General features: G+C 36.4%; 1 long non-coding RNA gene across 1 annotated transcript; it reads left to right on the forward strand.

Annotated features, from left to right (window-relative positions):
* The first annotated feature begins 3,517 nt into the window (after positions 1–3,517).
* On the forward strand, positions 3,518–4,525 carry LOC116651305 (uncharacterized). The gene is made up of 3 exons (XR_004304318.2): positions 3,518–3,700; positions 3,769–4,058; positions 4,120–4,525. It is a non-coding gene; the product is annotated as an uncharacterized lncRNA (long non-coding RNA).
* Positions 4,526–6,000: the final 1,475 nt, after the last annotated feature.

The following is a 6,000-nucleotide window of genomic DNA, read 5'->3' on the forward strand; positions in this document are numbered from 1 at the left end:
TCAAATAGCTGGCACAGAAACGATCGGTCGAAAATTAAGCTGTTGTATTAAAAACATTTTTGCTTATCAAGACATCTTACCCACCCTCCGCATTTATTAGTTTTACTATGCTCCTCATATATGCAAAATCCTATTTAAATCGGACCACTATATAATATAGTTGCCATAGGAATGATCGGTCTAAAATTAAGTTGTATGAAACATTTTATTGTTTTTACGATATCTTGACCAAGCTCGGCATATATTAGATTAACAATGCTCATATATATGCAAAATCCTATATATATCGGACCACGATATCATATATCTGGCATCGTTGTTGTATGGAAAACTTTTTGTCATTCAAGATATTTTGAATCAAACCAGCATTTAAAAATTTCACTATTTATTTTTGCAAAATATTTCCATAGAATTAATATATCATATATCTGCCATAGAAACGATCGGTCGAAAACTAGGTATTTAACTAAAAAACTTTTTATGTACAAATTTTATGTATTGACCAAACTCGGCATTAACTATTTTACTGCGCTTCTTAGATACGAGGAAAATACTATGAGCATTATGAAATGGTTGGGTCTACAAGAGTATTAGATCTTTGGCGTGCCGAAGATAGCCCTCCTATCTCGTTTGTCTTCATATTAACACTCAATGATTGGTGTGGCTGATGAATAGAGGCTGCAGAAAGTAGTGTGGTCTGTTGCGAGTTCAAGACTTATCGAGGAGCCACTTTTTTTTCTGTTTAATTTAGTTTTATTACTGACGACTAGAGCCTCTGTAATTAATTTTGTCTTATGACAATGCGCGTTATCCCCCTGGTATATTAAGTTCTCTCCGATCAAATTGAATCCCAGAAGGGAAAGCGTAATTAGTCAAAACACGTAAATATTTATTTCTATTCAGCTATCCGTGAACCATCGATAGAAACTAAGTTTCCTATTCCATTATCAGCAACACATCCCAAAACATTACCGATCCACTAAATATATATCAATATATTTTTTGACAAGTTCAAGGCGTTTGATCTAATTTGTCATTTTAATTTGAGGAAGAGATTTGGTTGTAAAGGTGCCAGAATCAGCTTCAGTTGAATGTCTTTGATTTATTTTCACTGATATTAATGTTTGTATAGTTAGAAAGGTCCGTGGCAACAGTTATGAATTTCTGACGGATTATTCTTAAATTGCCGTAGAATAAAACGAGAACAGAATTCTGTTGTCTTGCGCAGTCTGCCACAGCCTCCACGTCGAAGAGCGCAGACGTGTAATTGTTTAATTTAGTTGAATTTAGTTTAATTTATGTTTATGTGCCCTGTTTTTTTTTATACCCTGAACCCATTAAAAATGTGTATAAGGGTATATTGTGTTTGTGCGAAATCCAAATATATGTAACAGGCAGAAGGAAGCATGTCCGACCCCATAAAGTATATATATTCTTGATCAGCATCAATAGCCGAGTCGATCTAGCCATGTCCCTCTGTCTGTCCGTCCGTCCGTTCGTCCGTCCGTCCGTCCGTATGTATGAACGCAAGGATCTCAGAACCTACAAGAGCTACAGACTTGAAATTTTAGATGTAGGTGCTCCTAGTTCCCGCGCAGATCGAGTTTATTTCCAATAGAGGGTATAAAAATGAAAAACATAGCTCATAGTTTTGTCAACATATTTATGCCGCCTACGTTAAATCAGCTCCCCAGCACCTCACAAGTCTCTACTGATAAGAAGTGTTCAGTTTACATAAAGCAGCAAAAATAATCGTATTTGTATTTATCTTAATTAGTGAAACGATGTTTATGGGTAACATACAATCACAGTTATGGGTAACATACAATCATCATCTCTTTAGGCTTTGAAGGTATAGTCAATATATTTGGTATGAATTCTAAAAATACAATGCCTAGATATTCGAATAAAATTATGACACAGTGTTGGGCGTTTTTGGTGCAGTCGTGGCTATGGTTGGGAGTACTGCACATATTCGCTCAGAAGGTTACCATAAGAAATACTGGAAAATGCGACTACACAAAAGACCTTGAACTCTATTTTGTTTGCAGGAGTTCGGTGACCCAAGAATTGTACTACCGTTGGGCAGATAAACGTGCGCCGCAGGGTGTTGAATATTCGGTTTGGCAAACTCCTTCGAATCAGCCAGGACCATATGTAATTCTGGTGTCATTCCACGCTTCAGAACTTGCTAAAGTCAATATAATTACTGTTGAGCCGAAAAGATATAAGATAAAAGGAAAAAAATTGAAAGAAACTGAATTTGAATACGTGCAGTTTACTCATTCGGACATGCACTGCTTTAATATTAGTCTACGATATTTTAATGACTTAAGAGCAACTTGCACAAACAAGAAATATAATCCAGATGAAGAAGCCATAAAAAATGGAATATTGCATTATGCCCGATTAAAAAGTAAAAAGCATAGTGCCTCGGCAAAAAATACAATTAATCTGATTGTTTTCCTACCCGCGTTGTTAATAGTGCCCGTCCATTCAAAATATGTATTAATGTGTATATAAATTTTGTATTTCATTTAAGAATAAATTTAAAATTATTCAATGGAATTGCCATTTTCTATAAAAACAAAATAAGCGACATCTCCGACACAATATAAAATATATATATTCTTAATCAGCGTCAACCGCAGAGTCGATATGCCGTATTTATGGTGTAGGCAGTACATATGTTGGAGCCGGCCGGATCGGACCACTGTATCCTATATGCTTTCCAAAAAAATTTTTTGCGGCAAAAAATTTGAGGATCGTGACGCCGCAGTGTTGTTGCATACATATAGTATGTTGAAGGAAAATAATGGATCGTTTATGTTTTAATTAAAATAGGAGATTCGCCCATACCAATAATTTGAAAATTTCACCCCTAAACATTTAACAATATTAGTCAAACCGATTATTATGATAGTCGCAAAGTAAGGCAAAGTAAGACAAGTTACCTTCTATAATTCATCATCTGTATTATTTTGAGTGTCTCGCTAATCAATGAGTAGTTTTGTAAGGAAAACTATGGACTCCACTGTATGCCCCATCTTTTTATACTCTGAAACCATTAAAAATGGGTAAAAGTGGTATTATATATTTGTTAAAATGTATGTATGTTAGCAGGCCGACTGCCGTATCTCCGACCCAATAAAGTATATATATATTCCTGATCAGCACCGATAGCCAAGTCGATCTAGCAAGCAAAATTTATTATATATATGATATATGCCGACAAGTCACCCACACTCACATCGACTTAACGTTTTGCTCCTTCCAATTTGCACCCTTCGCCGAATGAAAATTTTTTAATGACCTATGTGGCAGCGATCATTTTCCTATTCTAATATCCTTATTCCAAAATACAAAAATTGAAAAAGCCCCTTTTAACCGTCTTTGTCAACCCATTTCACAGGTGAACATTTTTTGTTCACTATTTTTACGTCAAATTGAGAATTAACTCAAATCAAATAACTACTATGTACTTGATAAATATTACTCTATTCCTCTTTGTGTGTAACATCAAAACTACATTTATTAATACACACACACACAGACATGAAAATTAGTTTGAGGCCGAGAAGTTTTATGCTGTCGTTCTTCGTAACTTTTCCACACTTGCCGGTGGAGTTCCCAAAAGCTTCTTCATATCTTGCATTTTTATCAATACGCTGTGCTTTCAGGACAGTTTAATTGAGATTAAGTATGTAAATATATTTTTATTTATCTAATTAAGTGCAACGATGTTTTGTTACCCATACATACAATCAGTATCATTCTCAGCCTTGAAGCTATAGTCAATATAATAGGTACACATTTTAAAAATACAAAATTCAAATTTTTTAATTAAAGTTATGACGCGCTGTTTGGCATTTTTGGTACAGTCCTGGCTTTGGTTAGTGGTACTTCCCATATTAGCTGAGAAGCCTTACATACGAAGTACCGGAAATTGCGACTACGCAAAAGACCTTAAGCTGAATTTGGTTTGCCATAGTTCGGTTACCGACAATTTGGCGTGCCGTTGGCGTGATTCATTGGCGCCGAAGTATACTAAATATTCGGTTTGGCAAACTCCTCCCAATCAGCCAGGACTCTATGTAATTTTGGTGTCATTCCATTCAGATTCAGAACTATCGATAGCCAATGAAATTTCTATAGATCCACAAAAATATATGATAAAAGGAAAGAAATCCACAGAAACTGAGTTTGAATATGTGCCCTTTACTCATACGGAAATGCACTGCTTTAAGTACAGTCTACGATATTTTAATGATTTAAGAGCAACTTGCACAAACAAGACTTTCAAACTGGACGAAAAAGCTATAAGATATGGAATATTACATTATGCCAAATCAATAGAGTCTATAATTGCAGAACGACTTGGAACTCGTAGAAGTAACTCTGTAAAATATACAACTAATCTGATTGGAATTCTACCTGAGTTGTTAATAGTGTCCTTTCGAGATATGTACAAATTTGTATCTTAAATTTTTAGTTAATTTATTAATAAATTTGAAATCATTACCGACATAAAATATAGGCATTCTTAATCAGCATTAACAGCAGAGACGATAAAGCTGTGGTCGTATTTTAGTTGTAAGTATATGTTGGAACCGGTCGGATCGTACTATTATATTATATAGCTGCCATAGGAACGATCGTTCGAAAATTATATTCGTTGATCATAACCAAACTGGATGTTTAGTCTCTTAACTATATTTTAATTAATGAGCAAATTTCTTATCAATATCGCATCAAAATATATATATATATATATATATATATATATCCAGCAAGACGCCCAGATATTATAGCTCTATCAGAAAAATTGGTCGATAAATGGGTCAGAAATCTGCAAAGCCAAAAAGAAAATGTCCACAAGAGTATTAATTGTTCGGTATGCTGATGATAGGAGTACTTTTCGCTTATAGATATGAATAGTTCTTGTATACTTATATTAAGGGAAAATAATAGATTGTGTTTTAATTAAAGCAGTGAATTGTCCAGATAGATAGAGTGCAAGAGAGCAACTAAGAGCAAGAGTTTGCGCGGAAATGAAGGTTATTAGATTTCCAATTCATTTTGTTAATATAGCTCTGTTCGTACATTCAAACAAGTGAAGTACTCTGATTGCTCATTTGGATCATTTTAAGTAGTTTTGTAGGGAAAACTATGGACTCTACTGTATGGCCCATCTTCTGGCCATTTATTTGATGGGCAATTATGAAATAATGGGGCAGAGTTTTGGGTGTGCGTTCATTACTGGCAGCAGCCAATTACTTCCAGTCGTTTCCTACATTACTTTATCTGCTTTCGTATTCAAGTGTGAAGTACCGGCAAACGAACACGCAATTTAAATGAGGAAAACCGCCCTGCCCTCTACTCGCCTACAGTTGCCAAGCAGCTTCAAGCGGCAAATGAGTTTTTCGACTGCTTTTTGCCATGCTCATCTATGTGGTAGCATGTGTGAAGGTGTGTGTGTGTGCGTCTGAATGTGTGTAGCTTTCGCTCACGCCCATGCCAACCGCACACCTTTAATCAGCATCTGCTGCTCACATCTTCAAGTTGCCACAAAATGCTTTATTGCATTTTGTTGTGTTATATTACCCCTGTGTGCCCACCAGACAGAAGGAGCAGCAGCAGCAGCTGCCATTGCTTGGCTGTCAGTCTGTGTCGGCTCCAGGTCCCGGCTGTGGTCCTGCCAGCGAGCCCCCAATATATAAAAACCCGGACCCTGTCATGGCTCCCCTAGTCTGTGCCAAAGTGGCAGAGGCAGCACAAATGTCCTTTTCTTGTGCCACCCCACTTGTGCCACACCGCCATTCTTCTGCTTCTCACCAGAACTCAGCTCAGCTCAGCTCAGTCGAGTTCGAGCTCAGCCCGTTGGTGTATGTTTTCCCGTTTTCTGTTTTCTTTTATTTTCATTTTGCTGCGTTTTCTTTTGGCATTTTTCGAAATTAGTTTTTGCTCTGTGCGAGTTGAGTTGACTCGAGTCGAGTCGGT

The sequence above is a fragment of the Drosophila virilis genome, chromosome 2 (assembly GCF_030788295.1).
Source record: "Drosophila virilis strain 15010-1051.87 chromosome 2, Dvir_AGI_RSII-ME, whole genome shotgun sequence".
In the NCBI taxonomy this organism is placed as follows: domain Eukaryota; kingdom Metazoa; phylum Arthropoda; class Insecta; order Diptera; family Drosophilidae; genus Drosophila; species Drosophila virilis.